General features: G+C 48.1%; 1 protein-coding gene and 1 non-coding gene across 2 annotated transcripts in view; one reads left to right on the forward strand and one right to left on the reverse strand.

Moving 5' to 3' along the window:
• LOC126029918 (autism susceptibility gene 2 protein-like) overlaps positions 1-17,226 on the reverse strand; it is a 173,738-nt gene that overhangs the window by 96,940 nt on the left and 59,572 nt on the right. The gene's annotated exons all lie outside the window — the stretch shown is intronic.
• TRNASTOP-UCA (transfer RNA opal suppressor (anticodon UCA)) lies at positions 9,785-9,871 on the forward strand. The gene has a single exon. It is a non-coding gene; the product is annotated as a tRNA-Sec (tRNA).

A 17,226-nucleotide genomic window follows, 5' to 3' on the forward strand; every position in this document is an offset into this window, starting at 1 on the left:
AAAAGATGAGCCCTGAGCAATAGGGGGACTGGCCTTTGTGAGGTGCATCCAAGAGAACTGCGAAAGGGAAAGCAGGGCTGAAGCTCAGAGGAAAAGTTAAAAACAAGAGCTGTAAGCAGACTGTTTGGTCGTGGTGACTCCTGCAATTCTGCATTATCTGGGCTGGTGGTTCAATGCCAGATCCCAAGAATACGATGCTGCTCAGGGCCTGCAGTATTGGAGATATCAGGATATCCTGTCATGCTGGGATCTTCAAAACTGTGCCCAAAGATACTTGAGGGGGCATGCACTGTTGGGGATAGGCCCTGAATAGGATATATGGGCCCAAATCACTATCTATCTCTCATGCTGACTCTTTTTGTTTATTTGTTTTGTTTTGGGGTCATGTCCTAATAGTGCTCAAGGTTCTGCAATCAGGATTACTCCTGGAAGCTTGGGGGACCACATAGAATGCCGAGGAACAAACCTAGATTGGCCCTGTGAGAGGCAAATGCTCGATACACTATACTATCTCCCTGAAACCCTCCCACCCCAAATACAGACACTTGAACTGTCTGTTTTTGTTTTTTTTGGGTCATACCTAATAGTGCTCAAGGCTGTACAATCAGGATTACTCCTGGAAGGCTCAGGGGACCATATGGCATTTCCAGAATCAAACTTGGGTACATTGCATGCAAGACAAGTTGCCTTCCCCACTATCCTAATGTTCTGGCTACACCCAGACTCTTCCTGAGAAGTGTAATATAGAAGGACTTAAAATAGAGGATGGGGCATTTAGGCCATGAGTCTGTGCAGATGCCTCCAGTTTAAAACTACCACTTGCAAGAGACTGTCACGGACCCTTCTCCCCTGCCAGTCTGCCTCTCTTTCCAGAGAGAAGCCTCTGCTCTCCCCATCTGTCTTCTCATAATCAGGAGGAGTAGCCATTTATGCCACATCAGCAGAAAGTAACCCAAATGCCACAGCCGTTACTGTCTATGGGAAGGCAAAGGAGCCGATAGAGCGTGATGGCATTTGAAGTGCGTGATGGCATTTGAAGTGCGAGGTGAGATCCATACGTTTCTCTGTTTCTGGGAACTCCAACTCCGGACTCAGGGCCAGAGCAGTCCCCATTCTGAGAGTAGGGTGCAAACTGGGTGTTTCTGTCTCTTTTCTTGGAATGCTTGCTTCCCTGAAATGTCCTCTCTCAGAAGACCCCTCCTGAACAAAGCTATCATTCTAAAAAGACACATAGAAAGCACCGTGGAATTGCTCTAGGGGACTGTTCCAACCCATCTGGAATCTTCTCCACCCGGAAAGAAACATGAAAACAAAGATGGCTCCAAATAGTCATGTCCTACCACACACACACACACACACACACACACACACACACACACACACACACACGACAGAGAAGGGACAATCCTGCTGTGGAGCATTGACAGGAATAAACATGGGCATCCTTTGTCACAGGTGACTGATTTCCACATGCAAGCTGCTCATTTCTGGGACAAGGAATTAAATAGGAGTACTTCTATAGCCCAGGTAGGTACACTTGAGGTACAGGAGAAAGCGGAATAATGGGGCTGGCAACTACCAGTCTGAAGGGTGGGGTGCAGGGTTCTATCATGTCACATAGGATGTCACTTTTAAGAGAATGAACCAATGCAAAAAAGTTGATGACTATTTTCCATACAAAACACAATTGGTTGCAATGGGAGGTTGCTCTGTTCCCCATTAGGCAGCCTCACTTGTCAGACAAGCTCCGGATCTCACTGAAACCCATTGTGGATTCTTTATAGTTGGCGGGGAAATGTGACGAGACATTCCTTACACCACATTCTTTCTTCAGGCTGCTTTTAAATCTCGAGTACATGCTTAGCCTCCTCTTCCCACAGGAAAAGGAGCTCTGGCTTCCAAAGACAGGTAAAGCGGGTCACAACAGCTACTTTGAAAGTGTCTGAGCAGCACAGGAAGTGGAGAGAGAAGACCAGGCTGCCATTATCAATGACTGCAGGAACCCTGGAATCACATTAGGTGATAAAACACTTTCTGGTGGACACCAGAAAAGACCATCATCACTCCTACTCATGCACACCCTCACTCCCTCGCTCAGTCTTCTTTTTTTTTTAAAGAAGGCTTTTACCCTCATTAAATAAAACCTTATCTCAGAAAGACTGCAATCCTCAGCAAGTGACAAGTGTGCCTAATCTCATTTTCTGACAAGTGATTCTGACAGCACCTTCCTTTTGATTTCTGAGACATGTAGTTAGACATATATTAATCTGTCACTCATCATCCCTAGGAAGAATCAAAAAAAAAAGTGGGGGAGAGACAGAGAGGGAGAAATGAGCATTTGTGAATATGAAGGTAAGATAAGAGGCCAAGACATTTACTTTGACTAAAGCATGAATATGGTCCACTCAGAACCCCTCCCCAGAAGGCACATGGACCATCTACATTGGGGGTCATAGGGGCCTCCTCTGGCCCAATGTGGGCCAGAGGAAGGAGCATGTGCTCAAAGAGAGGCAGACTAGGATTATAATCTTGGCCCACCCTTGTAAAAGTTGGCTCAATGACCTAAAAATTTGTCTTCTCTATGTGTCCCAATCCCCTCTCTCAGCTATGCTCTGTGGTCCTCTAGCTGTAAGAATGAGGTCATTGATTCACTCACAGCTAGCTATGCACCCCTACACAGGAACATAACTGCTGCCATTTCTACTAAGGTCTTACAGAAAATGAACTAGAAGATTCCAATTTTATGTTGGGAAGCAACACAAGATAGACCCTTTATCCTATGGTTTATTCAAGCAGTTTTCTCCTAAATATTAAGGAGCAGAGATATTCCACTGTTCCTGCTCTTTGAAAGCAGCATCTTTGTCACTGAGGCATCTGTGACACATACTCTGTTTCATGTCCCCTGGGGTCATCTCACCCACCTCCAATCTTCCTACTCTTATTTAGGTGCTCAACCTTCAGGATATTTTCTGATCCTCTCTTCTCAGACTGGTATTTTTTTTCTCTCTTTTGATATGAGACTTCAGACAGGCTGAACTGAAAAAAAAAAAAGGTCTATGCCAAATCAGCTAAGATCCCCTTAGAGGTGACACAATGAAGACCCTGGCCAGAGAAACTACTTTCCAACTGGGGGTAAGGTTGGGAGTGGGGCCATACTCAGTGGTGCTCTGGGCTTACTCTGCACCCTGGTGGGACTCCAGGAATCTTATAAAATGCCAGGAATTGGGGCCAGAGCAGTGGCACAGCAGTAGGGCATTTGCCTTGCATGCAGCTGACCTAGGACAGACCGTGGTTTGATCTCCCAGTGTCCCATATGGTCCCCCAAGCCAGAAGCAATTTCTGAGTGCAGAGCCAGGAGTAACCCCTGAGCGTCACTGGGTGTGGCCCAAAAACCAAACAATAAATAAATTAGATGCCAGGGATCGAAACCTGGCTGGCCGCATTTAAGGCAAAGGCCCTACTTGCTGGACTAGTGCTCTAGCCCATGTCAGATCTCCCTCTGTGCTGCCTCACCAAACCCGAAGGAAGCTGGGAAGTGGGATTTGAAAGCAGTGCCCTCTTCAGTCCTGGCTCACTTTAGAGGGCCCAGGCCGGCAGGAGAAAATGAGTTCTAGATTGGTACAAAGCAAAACCTCCAAAACTACTGATATTTTTACTGAGATGATGAAAAACAAAAAGAATTTTCTCCTTGGTCTGTAGTACTAAGCCCAGCAGACAGCACAGAGAAGGAAAATCTCTTCATTGCCTTTGATGTCAGAAATTATCTGAGCAAGTCCCACGAAGGAAGATACTAAAAGCTCCAGCCATCCTTTTCAGGAACCATTTTCTGAGACTTGACAATTTTCCCTTTGACTGGCCACTCTAAGCCATTTTCTAGAGCTGATGAATGCAGGGTCAGAAGGAAGCAGTTCTAGCCAGGCTCCTGTCATCTGTACAATGAAGTGTCCTTTGCGAGGCCTGACTGAGAGCCCCTCTGCAATCACCCTACTGTTCCTGGCCAGACACAGGACAAACAGGTCACAGATTTGAAAATAGGTAGAGGGTCACAGAGGATACACCAGAAGTTCTAGGAAGACAGGTGCTCTCTCATTTGAAGGGTAAATCTGCAAAGCCCTCAGGCTGCAGTCAAATATGTCTCACTTGGGCAGCTACTGATCACAGCGAAGGGGTCCACTGTTACTATTGGGTCATTTCTAGCTTTCACATGCATAAAAATGTGTAGCCAGGGATCAACAGTTACTGTGTGCTCAGATGAGTCAACTTGACAGCAAGAACTTGGTCCCCATTTCCTTCCCTCACTTGGTAACAATGGTGACAAATCTTGATCGTAGATTAGACATTCCAGCTTCTCTATTTGACACTTGCTGCTCTCTGACATGTGCTCATGAGGATGGGGACTTCTATGTGGGTGAAATCAATTATCATTTGATTAAGACAGAGCAGAAAAAAAAGCAATAACAATCACGATGTCATTTATGAAACCTGCCTTCCCAACCCAGGCTCTTGGCATGCAGAAAAGGTAATTAAAAATGAGTTTCAATTAAAAATAATGTAAAAACTGAAATCAAATAAATATTAAGAAGCCAAGTGCCATGATTAAGTGTTCGTGAGGGGAAGTCTTCAGATACTGACAGAGAGGAGGCCCAGTACACACTGACAGAGAAGTCTACTTTGTCGTTGAGTGGAAAACCTACTCTATAGCAAGATGACAATCAGGCTCCCACTGCCATTCTGCAAGTGAACAACTTGTCCTTGTTTTACACTTCCCTCCTAAAGTGCTCTGTGCCTCAGCCTGCTTTGTTTGGAAAGGGACCCCTCCCCTCTTTGACATCTGTCAGTGTGTCCATCTGAATCTGCTCATGATGTGATTCTCCTGTGTAGAATAGGATTGATGGGTGTGTTCTGGTGTCAGAAGAATCAAGTCAGGCCCATACTGACCTGCATCTCAGGCACTTTTTGCAGTACCCTCACTTTCAATGATTGGGCAGGGTGTGGGCTTCGCGTGACCTTTTGAAAAACTCAGAAAAAAGGCATAGATCTTGGGGACAGAATGACTACAGAACAGAGAGGAATGACAACCCGATTTTAGTGTCAACAGTGTGGTATGAGTGAGTCCCTTCGCTTTCTCTGAGACCTCTGACCCTTCCTACAAACCAAGTGGTCAGATTAGCTGCCTGGGCTCCTCTCCTAAAAAGTTTCTCTGTGTACTCTTCCGCACCCTTGTTGGATAACTTAGCCAGGCCAGAGAGATAGTACAGTGGGCAGGGCACTTTCCTTGCATGTGACTGACATGGGTTCTAACCCTTGCACCCAACATGGATCTCTGAACACTGGCAGAAGTGATTAGTAAGAGCAGAGGTAGGAGTAAACCCTGAGTACTGCTGGATGTGGAGAGAGGAGGAGGTGAAATAGAAGGAGGAGGAGGGAAAAAAGGAAGAAGAGAGAGAAAGGAGAGAAAGAAGGAGAATGGGGAGGTGGTAGAGGAAGAGCAAGAGGAACCAGCAACTTAGAAATCTATCATCTGAATAACCAGAAGGGATGTAATTAAAAGTCACTGTTCTGTTCCCACAAACACACCCAGGATCTTCCCATAACAACACCATGGTAATTAATGAACCTGCAAAATGCATGCCACCGCCCTGCAGGCACTGCCAAGCCTGGGTTTGGCTAACCCAGGCCTCCATCTCCTGCCCTTGCCTCTCACCAAGGCCCGCTCCTGTGAAGTTCACTTCTAGCCCCCGGCTCTTTGTGAGAGAGCATTTTCAGGGGCACAAAAACTCATTTCTGGAATTTTAAAAAATCATTAAATTGATAACAAAAATATAAGAGAGTCTGCTGGCATCATAATATTCCCACATCTGTGCTATCGCCTGCTTTTCCCTCTCTGCTTTGAAGGGATTGCCACAGAGCAGGTGCCAAATTAGTTCCTGGGGACCCTGTTTGGGGAGGGTCCCAAGCCCATACCCAGACAATCCCTGCCTGGATGCCACTGCCCAAATTCTCCAGGGCTGAGGTCTTTGTGGCCTGGACCAGTTCAGACATGAGGAAAATCTATTTTGGGAATTCTCTACTTTTAACACCCTGATGTCATTTGCTCATGCAGACTGGCCCTGCTGCCCAGAAACTCTATCTGTCCTATCAACTGGCTAGCCTCATATACTTGGAGTGTCCTGTTAGGGAAACTGAGGCCACGTAGGGACAACTGTGGGGTATCTGCTACAGTAGAATGGCAGTAAAAAAAAGGGTTCTCAATCCTGTGTAGACAGGGCGAGGAGAAGCCTGAGAACGAGAATTTACAGAGAAAGTTCTCAAGTGAGCCATGGAGAACCACAAAGGGCCAACTTTCTCATCTCTACCCTTAGCAAACTCTGCTGATCTGATTCAGCATCTGAGAGTCCATGATAGGGTCCCCTCACATGGCTCCAGGACCTGCAGCCTCAGGGGCTCCATCATGGCTCTGATTAATCAGAACCACTCAACTTTCAGCAAGCCCCCCTACTCCCATACTCATGAAATATGTTGATGTTTGAGAACAAACATTCTGGGAGAGACATCCAGGTGAGTTAATAATCAGAGAGATAAATTTATGCCCAAGGTAGCATATTCAGGTCTAACTGGGAGAAGGGAAGGTTAGAGTGGAACTGCAATCTGGTTTTACCAAGTGGATCCCGCTAAAGGCACAACACACTGTGGCATGTAAGCAGGAGCCCAAAACTCGGTTCTCTGTGTTAAGTCAGCATTTAGCTTTCAGGATGGGAAACAGGATTCCCATCTTCCCAGAGTTCTGCAGAAGCATCCACAATGGGTCAATGAGGTCTGCATAAAGGCTTGTGGTGACCTGCCAGCCGACAGTTCCCATGACAGTCTGGCCTAGCCTAAATCCAGTTGGATTTTCCTCCCAGTACTCGTTTGGTGGAAGGGTAAAAGCCAGCCAAGGGGCTGTCTTTGGGGGCTTGTGTCAATCTTCCCAGGGAAGTGCCAGGTTTCCACCTGGCCCAGGGAAGGATTTCTTTATTGGTTAGGCTGGATGAATACATCCCAGTTTCTTTCTCAGCACAGGTATATTTTTCATTCACTGATGATGGTGGAAAACCTCCTGCTCACACATGTATTATAATAAATGCATTATAAATGAGTAAGTAGGAAACAGTAAGGAAATGATGTTTTACTTTTAAATGCTAATTACGAAGCCCTGGTGCAGTTAATGTGCAGGGTGTTCTGTCAATTTTTAATGTTTATGCCAAGTGTAGTCTTCAATTTAACATGAGCTTTTAATCCTTTGAGTACTAAATTGCCTTTTAATGCTTGCAGAACAACATTGTGTTTGCACAAAGTCAGGTCTGAAAAATGTATTTAGTACAAGGTGTGTTGTGAGAAGGTGGGGGTGGGGTGGGCAGGGATCCTGTTTTGAAGGAGGAGGAGGAGGAGGAGAAAACAAGAGCCAAAGCAAGCAGCTCCCTGCTCCCATCCAGTGCCTCATTTCCTCTGCTTTCTGAGGCTGCGGGGAGCCTGGCTCTGAGGCTGCTGATTTTGCCCTCCAGTGAAAGCTCCAGCTCCCAGGAGCACCATCAACCCCAGAGTACACCTGGTGCCTTACAAAAGCCACAGAAGAAGGCAAAGCAAAGCTGGGGCATTGGATATATCCTGGCTACCCCTTCCCGACACCAAAGTAGAAAGAAGAGGTGTTTGGGGCATATCTTTGGGGGATGCAGAGGGCCCAACAGAACCACACATTATAAGGGAGACTAAGAAAACATGTTTATTTCCTACACAGGAAAAGAGGCTTGGCTCTAAATGGGAAAGCCTAGTGTGACACAGGCAGTGGAGGGCTGAGCATTACCCCACAGGCATGGAGGTGGTCTGTTTAAGGACTTCTCCTCCTGGTACAGACCCAAATCTGCTGGTCATAGGGTCTAAGTAAGCCTCACATTCTAGAACCTATTTCTCCACTCTCAATACTCTATCCTGACTCCTCAGTGCCATTAAACATATTCAGTGATGGGGCCGGAGAGATAGCATGGAGGTAGGGTGTTTGCCTTGTATTCAGAAGGATGGTGATTCGAATCCCGGCATCCCATATTGTCCCCTGAGCCTGCCAGGAGCAATTTCTGAGTGTAGACACAGGAGTAACCCCTGAGTGCTGCTGGGTGTGACCCAGAAACAAAAACAAAACAAAACAAAACATATTCAATGCTTCTGAGATTAGATTCAAATAGCAGAACTTATCTATCAGCGAAAGGAACTACTTTTTTTGTTTGTTTTGTTTTTTGTTTTTTGGGCCACACCCGGCAGTGCTCAGGGGTTACTCCTGGCTGTCTGCTCAGAAATAGCTCCTGGCAGGCACGGGGGACCATATAAGACACCGGGATTCGAACCAACCACCTTAGGTCCTGGATCAGCTGCTTGCAAGGCAAACACTACTGTGCTATTTCTCTGGGCCCAGGAGGAACAATTTAATGCCCTCACTGAATGATGTGGACAACAGAGAATACTGATAGATTCTCATCATCCCATTCTGCAGAAGGACCCACTGCATTTGGGGTTGCATTCCTGCTCTTCCTGGGACCTCTCTCCATTCAGGGCTGCCTCCCTTGTCAGAGGCCATGCTTGCCCTATCCGCTCCTGACAGTCACTGGCCAGCAAAGGCCTGGGCTTCACCAGCCTGGACAAGTATTCACACTCTATCAAATGCTACTGCAGTTTGACAAATGCTTTCCACCTCCACATGGGAGAGCTGAGTTGATGCAGACCAAGGAGTCCCCTCCATCTAGTGGTGGGGGAAATGTATCCCCTAACTTTGGTCACAGAGCCCACCTGAAACCCTGCTTCATATTAGTTGTCAGCCAGTGCAATTGCTCTTTTGAAGGTTTGGGATGATTGGGTCTCAGTTGTTCCCTGTAGAGTCTCAGAGCTACCATATCAGTCCATGCACCTTCAACCCCTCAGCCAGGTAGAAAAAGCAGCTGTTTTCCTTAGCTGATTAGCCATTCAGAAAGAAAAATGGTCACAAACACACACTCAGTAAACTACCTAATGATTAAATACTATATTGCTGAAATTTGAAATATAAAAGGCCATCCTTCTGTGTGGAAGCTAACAGGCACGCTTGACAAACTTCAGTACAGCTGCCCAGACGGCGCAGGAGCTAAGGGGGAGAGAAATTATGAGGTTTCATCACTTTTGAAGTTCCACAACAACAGAAAATACCACACAGAGTCCCAGGGCGGTCATTTAGTCGAGGGTGAGCGCAGCACGCATGGCCACCTTAAATAAGGGTTTTATGAAGCTATTTATTACATGGTTGGCCACATAATAATTTGATGCGAAACTACGTGTTAGCTTTAAAGGTACAAGGAACAGTGACTGAGCAGACAAGGCAAGTCTGGGTTTTTTAAAAAGATCAAAAGCTGAGAGAGTTCTTATCTTTTTAGAAACTGAGGAGACTTCTAGGTCTGGCCTTATGCATGAACCTCAGAAGGTGGGAAGGGCAGAATGCCAACCTGTACATCTTAATTTCAGCTGCCCCTGAAATCACTTATCTACTAACCATCACACCCAACCATTTTATTTCCACCTCAGTGCAGTCAAATGAAAATGGTCTGGGTATATGGATTCCAATGAAGGCCACATTGGCCAAGGTGACTTGAGCTAGGACCCTGTTCTATTGGTAAATTGTGACTCCACCCCAGATACTACATGTAACTTTACCTGTTAGACTGCCCATACCTGGGAAGGGTCTTGGGAAGGTTGTATAAGGCCTTTGACTGAAAGGATTAAGGATTTTGCCAGGATGAGCCTCAGTGGTCTGGGGTGCAGGTTTCAAACCTGTAGCTATCTAGCTACAGAATGGTTCAGTTCCACCTTTCAGGTGCCATTTGTTGTTTAAAATAATAAAGAAGGCCCTTATGATGGAGCTGGATGGAGGTCAGAGGAGACATGGCGGAAAAAAGTTAAGACGCAGGGCAAGCTAAGAATGGCAAATGCTTAAATAGGTTTATGATATAGGCCACACATGTTGGTCAGGGCCAATAAAGATGTTATCTCTCTTGAAGCCTGCCTGTGAGTGAGTTTTCTACCCGCTACGACCACCTGAAGTTGCTGACCTGCCAGTTAATGGGGGATGGAGCCACATGGCCGGGGCCTAAGGACAAAGGCCTCCACCTCCATCCAGCTCCATCATAAGGGCCTTCTTTATTATTTTAAACAACAGTAAATAGTGGTTCTCTGAGGTGAGACAGTGAATAATTTGTCTCCACTCACTACCCGTCCAGCTCCTGATCTTGCTTTCTTCTCTAACACAGAACTGTCATAGGCAGGCAAGACCGAGCAGAGTTTCTGCCCCAGATACTGCCAGGTTCTTGGCACTCAGTAAGACCTCTAGACTAGTTCTTGACAATAATTCATGAGTGATGGACCACTGGGTCATTTGTGGGGCTCTTGGGCCTACAGCAGAGCTGATAGAGAAGAATAAGAGGAGATGACAGAGTCACAAGATAGAAAGACAGGCTTCTGAGTCATTAAGGGGCTCAAGTTCTCTACCGCATGGAGTCAGTGCCATAGATCAGGAGTTGACTCCATTATCTCTGGGTCTCTACTCATGTCAGGTTCTACTGACAGCTGGAACTTTCCACGGACTCCATAAGAACCTCAACTACAAGGAGAGAGACTCAGAACTTGCTATTCAATCTTGATAAAAAAGGGTGAGGCTGCTTGTCTGAGAATTACTAAGGGTGTGCAAATGAAATGCAGGAGATAACAGAAAGCAAACAACAGCAAGAATCAAGCCCTTCTTTCTTCAATAACTAGACTCCAGTCTTCCAGGAACAGCAGCCCCAGTTTACTTTCTCCATACAACAAATTAGCAAAGAGCTCAATGCAAGTTCTTCCCATGATGCTCTCTGTTAGATCAGGCAAGAGAAGAGGAGGCAGAGAAGGTGGAGACAAGCACACTCATCCGCCTGGTAACGTGGTACAGCCAGGAAGATCTTTATAAACACCTGCCTACCCTCCATCATGAAACCTTCTCCCAGGAAAAGGCTAGTGGGAAATGACATTATTATTTCCTCATTTGGGATAAATTGCTACAGGCTGAGGACTAGAGGCAACAGTGCCAGAGTCATGATTTATGAAGTCCCGTGTCTCCCTCCTGGCCCTGAGATGCATTTAGAGCTCTTGCGGCAATATCCGGGATTATGGCTTTCAAATGAATCCCGGCCCACACATTATCACCAGGTGACCCGCTGGGTTTGGAAATGAGTTTTCCCAGGCGGCAATTAGGAGTTCCCTTCCCTTCTTTCTTTTTTTTTTTTTTTTTTTTTTTTTTTTTTTTTGGTTTTTGGTTTTTGGGCCACACCCAGCGGTGCTCAGGAGTTATTCCTGGCTGTCTGCTCAGAAATAGCTCCTGGCAGGCACGGGGGACCATATGGGACACCGGGATTCGAACCAACCACCTTTGGTCCTGGATCGGCTGCTTGCAAGGCAAACGCTGCTGTGCTATCTCTCCGGGCCCTCCTTCCCTTCTTTCAAGACATGCCTGCCTTCAGGACCTGGGTCAGCGGGGGAAGGCTGGCGGTGGGCCTGTTTTGAACTGCAGGGGGTGTTTGTACCTCCCCACTCTCTGCAGAAACCCCCACACAGTGACGCACCATAGCTGCCCCAGTTCTCTCACCAAGCCTTTCTCCATCTTTCCCCTCAGCCCATCTTCCACAGGGTCAGGAGGGCCAGCAAGCTGCCGGGGGAGCTGTGGAGCTCTGGAGGGGTCTGAGGGAGTCTGCGAGGGGTGTGAATGAGGGTCTATAGGGTGTCTGTGAAGATCTGTCTCCCTACAGGTAGATTCAGGAGGACTTTCCAGAGAAGATCTTGCTTTCCCCACAGGAGACAAAGCTGTTTGTATTTGGCAGGCCAGGGCTGCCTTCCTGGGTGGGTTTAAGCACAGCATTTTTTTAGGACAGGAAACTGTCATCCAGCCAGTCTCAGCACCTCAGTTCCCTGAGAACACTTGCTCAGTCAGCACACAGGTGTCTGTGGAGCTCGAAACCGGGTCACTTATGACTCTCACGAAAGGTAGAGCCCTTGATTCCACAGCACAGAGCGAAGGAGCCATCCAAGGCTGGGCGATCAGAGTTGTAAGCAGTAGAGAGACCACCCTATGTCGACAAAGGAGCCTGCTCATGCACAAATCCTTTGCTTTCTTCTTCCATACCACCCTTCTAATCAGCGCAACATGTCCCCATCACATCTCTCTTGGGTCTAACTACTCTTTTACCCACTGGCTATGGAGAGCTCAAGTAGCTGCTAAGTGGCTGCTGGGTATGGAACAGGCCTGAGTTCCAGCCCTGAGTACCAAGCCTGGATAGTCCCTGAAATGGCCAGATGTGCCCCCACTCCTCACACAATGACAACAACATCAATTACTTCCTGCCCAGAATTGCACATTCTTCTGCCTCTGAGTTCCCTTGATTGGAGCTGCCAGTTGACTGGGCGACTGGCTGTGACTGCCAACTCTGAACAAGACTGCGTGTGAAGAGCCCATTGGTGTTCACATTCTTGGAGCACCAGAAAGGAGACACCAAAAAAATAAGCCAATAAATCAAAAAAGGCATCTATAAACTTTGAGGATTAGCAGGACCAGAAAGATGGGTTGCTGCTCCCTGGAATTCCAGATGGTCCCCTAAGCCCCACCAGGAATGATCTCTGGGCATATTCCCAGAAGTAAATCCTGAGCATCACTGGGTGTGGCCTCCTCCCACCCCCTACCACCAAAATAGGAGCTGGATGGTTGGGAAGCCCAGAAGGTTCCATTTAGCAGAAGAACTGTAGAGTTTGTGCCACAGGGAATGTGGCTGAGGGAAAGGCCATAGGGCAGAGTGGGTGGTTCAGTACAGGCGAGTGTGAGGAGGAAGCAGTGAGAGAAGCCACAGAAGCAGGACCAAGCCAGGCCTCCGTGGGCTTTATCAAAGTCATTGGAAGCTGACCGGCTCCCTCTGAGTCAGTGATAAAATGGGCCAGACTAGAGGCCTGGTGACTAAATGGCAGGCTGGTGGACAGGAGTGCCCAGGCACAGAGCTGACCTAGCCCGGCCTCAGCGCTCAGAGGTCAGGAAAGTTAAGCACCACCGTCTGCTTTCTGGGGAGGGGACTAAAATCCAGGGCATGTGTCTCAACTTGGTGCTCTGACAACATGTCTGACTTGGTGGAGGAGCTGCTAGAAGAGAGGGCAGGAGACAAGGGGAAGCTTTAAGGAGTGAGTGCTGAGCATCAGAAACTGAGCACAAACCATGGGGGTTGCAGGCTTCTCTCTGGATCTCCTCATTTGAGGTCCCTGGAGTTGGAGCCCAAAGTCATTCCCACAGAGGCAAGCAGGGAGACCAGATTTGTCTGAGTGCTGCCTTTAGGGAGCTTCTGGCTCTTCCTTTCGCTGAGACTCCTGGTCTGCAGCACGTGTCATCTCCCAAAGTTCTCCATCCCACACATGAACTGGGTGTACCGGGTATGGGCCAGACCCTGCACAGGCCCTCTCCTGCCATTCTCTGGGGCACAGAATACTGCTAGAGGCGCAGTGAACACGGTACATTTGCTTTGCTGCTGTCACCACCATAGCCCACACTCTGTGCCTGTACCCAGCCCATGAGCTCCCACGGAAGGGAAGAGAATAACTCTATGCTCCACCCCTAGAGTGGAACGTCTATTGTGGCAATAAGCCCTGTGATCACAACTTTGGCCACAGCTAGAATTGATAGGTGCTGGATTTCAGATGCTCCTGTCTTTGTGGAGAATCTCCCAAGGAGTGTGCAAGGGGTCCCAGAACTGGGTGTTCCAGGTATTACAGAAGATTCTCCACTAACATCAGCCTAAAGATGTGATGCTTTCGGGCCCGGAGAGATAGCATAGTGGCGTTTGCTTTGCAATCAGCCGATCCAGGACCTAAGGTGGTTGGTTCGAATCCCGGTGTCCCATATGGTCCCATGTGCCTGCCAGGAGCTATTTCTGAGCAGACAGCCAGGAGTAACCCCTGAGCACTGCCAGGTGTGGGCCCCCCCCCCCAAAAAAAAAAGATGTGATGCTTTCAGGCTCTGTAGTGTGAAGGCCTCCCTCTACACTGGAGCTGCCCTGGGCATGTTTGGGGCCTCCAGGGCCATAGTAAACAAAGCCTGGTGCCCATGTGATGTCAGGGATGGAACCAGAGTCTGTACAAGCCTTGTTTCTCTGCCAAGTTTCTCCAGCCCATGTGCAGAAATGGATGAAGGTGGAGAGCACTAGTTCTGCATCTAGACTGTGGAAATGAAAAGTTTGCAACTTTTGTGCTTTGGGTTCCACCCAGCCCAGAGACACCAGGAGAAAGAAAGCCCTGCAGTTAGGACTTTGAAAGCTTCCTGGAGGTTCCATGGCACCAGGCTGGTCTTTGAGTAGCATTCAGCAGACTCTGCAGCTGTGTGGCCACCAGCAAAGCTGACAGTGGCCCTTCCTATGTCCTGTTCTCCCTCCTGCTGCTAATTCTGCTAATCCCCAGCCTGGCTCTGGCTCGGGTAAATCTATCTGTGTGGCTCCTGCCAGGCTGCAGAGAGCCTTAAGGATGTAGAACATCTCTCTGACAACCCTGCGGCCCACCAGAGAGCCGCCTGGAAAACCAGTTGGATTCGCCGAGAAGCCGGTATGAAAAGTGCTGAGGGCTCTCTGGCGCCGGCTGCCACGCATGTTAGGGCCTGTGAATAATAAAAGAGGAGCTTGTAATTCGACTAAAAAATGAAATTTCCCCATTTTTGCAGAATAAACAAAAACAAAATAATACATTAGCTCCGCAATATGTCTCTGCTTCGGGGCTTCAGATTGTCATTAAAGCTGGATTTTTATCCATGACAGATTTCTCTACTCCCTTGCAGCCGAATAAGGAAACACACAATCTTATGCGTCTCCTTTCTCCCTTTCTTCCATCTGCATGTGGGGATTAACCTGCAGAGGAAGCCTCTGGGCCCTGGGCTCTGGTTTACAATGCTTTGCTTTGCAGTCTTGAAGTCTCTCCCCCAGGCACTCCTAAAAACCTGAAGGAGTAACTGGGAAATACCCCACACAGTTTTTGGAAGATGAAGGCTTCTTGGGATGTGGTAACCCCAAGAGAGTTACAGGGGCTGCTGAAACAGGATTCATGGAGTACCTGCAACTGGAAGAGCTGGTGCCCAGAGCTGGATCAAAGCTTCCAAAGACCTTATTTGAGGGTGCGATACCTATCTCCTCTGAGCAATGAGTGAGAATGAGATGGGGGCAGAGAAACAGTACAGCAGGGAGGGAGCTGGAGCCTGCCTCACATGCAGATAACCTGGGTTTGATCTGTGGTGCTGAATATGGTCCCTGGAGTACTGCCAAGAGTGATACCTGAGCACCACTGGATGTAACTCAAAAACCAATGTCGGAGAGATAGTACAATGTCTGTGCATGTAGCCAACATCAGTTTGATCTCTGGTATCACAAAGGTACCCAAGCCCTACCAGGATAATCCCAGAGCACAGAACCAAGAGTAAATCTTGGGCACCACTGGGTATGGCTCCAAAACAATACCCCCCCCCCCAATACAAAAACACCAAAGAACCCAAGAGTAGGTGGAGGAGTGTGAGGCCTTTCCTGAGGGTACAAACCTCTCCTAGGCTTCCACAGAAGTCCAGGCTCAGAACAGTTACTCTAAGGGTACAAGCTAAGACCTTCTTAGCAATGTGTCAGTATTGTGCTAGTCTCTCATGCCATGAATTAAATAAATAACGATGGGGCTGGATGGCGATGGATGGTGAAGGATTTCTTTCTGCCATCCCAGGCCACGTGGCTCAGCAACCCCATGAACCGGCGAGTTCCAGGCCCGGGTGAAACGCGAAATCACTCACTCACAGGCAGGCTTCAGGAAGAATCATCTTTATTTAGGCCCTAGCCACCACGTGTGTGTGGCCTATCTCATAACCTTTTAAGCATTCGGCCATTCTTAGCCCTGCATCTTATAATTCCATCATCTTCCTCCGAGAGCCCAGCAGGGCCAAAAGGCAAAAGCCTTTAATCCCCTGGCTTCCGGGTTTATCTACCTATTCCAAGACCCCTCCCTGGAATGGGTCGGGTCTTGGAAGTAAGGTCACACCTATTATCCGGTTCCCAAGACCCCTCCCAGAAATGGGTGGGTCTCAGATAGGTACCCTACACCAGACATGTGCCAGTATTCCAAAGGCCTGATGCCAGGTCCACAAGGGTGCTGACAGGACAGACCCAGGGTGAGGCCATGGAGGTCTGGAGGAGCTGAGGATACATCTTCTGAGAGTTGGCCACATTCCTTGCAGCTGCATACGTAAGTCCTGCTGAAGGCAGCTTCCCACTTTCATTATTCCCATGCTCCTCTGACTGTCAGAGGCAGGGACACAACATGGTATGACCAGATACATATAGACAAGGAAAAAAGGGAAAAAAGGCTTGGACATGCCCCAGCCCAGAAGGCCTGAATGTGCATCCTGAAACTCTCTCCTGGTAGAAACATCCTTCTTGGGTTCTCAGGTTCCTACCCACAGTCCCTGGAGAAAGCCCTCATTGGCAAGAGTTAAGGTAGATAGGGGTGACTGGAATACAACTCAACCTCACCCCATGGAACTCTGGGCACTGGTGGCTGAGTGACCAGAGAGATGCTGAGGGAAGCACACAGCACTAGCCCCGACTTGACTTCAGTCCTTCAGCCAGAGCCACTCCACAAGTGGCCCAGCTGACAGAACAGCTCACTTCCAGCTCTGATGTCTTGATAGGTTTTTAACAAATTCTCTTTCAGTTATCCAGCTGCTTAGCTAATCAGATATTATTACCTCCTTTGTGCTTCCTTTCTCTGCTCTCTCTCTGTTTATCAGGCCTGCCTTGCTGTAAAAAGAGCTCCGTAATGATCCCTATCTAAATATTTCACTTCTAATACAAAGGTCTGTGTTTTGCATTCCAGAGAGACTCTGCAGCTCACTCTGCTAAGAAGGAGCTCCCCTGCCTCTTTGGAGAAAATAAGCTGATTTGAGTCGTACACGATCTCGATGGAATTCCCCTGTTTAATGGATCCTTCATGCCAAACTGGGCAGGCCAGCACTGGGACTGAAGATCGACAGCCCACACACTCCGAGGCTTCAATCCTGAATGCTGCCCAGCAGCCACATCTCACAGGGAGATTTGGCAAATATCCGAGGCCTATGGGACAGCCATGGGGGAGTCAACCCTCAGAGCAGGGAGA

The sequence above is a fragment of the Suncus etruscus genome, chromosome 15 (genome assembly GCF_024139225.1).
Source record: "Suncus etruscus isolate mSunEtr1 chromosome 15, mSunEtr1.pri.cur, whole genome shotgun sequence".
NCBI lineage: Eukaryota > Metazoa > Chordata > Mammalia > Eulipotyphla > Soricidae > Suncus > Suncus etruscus.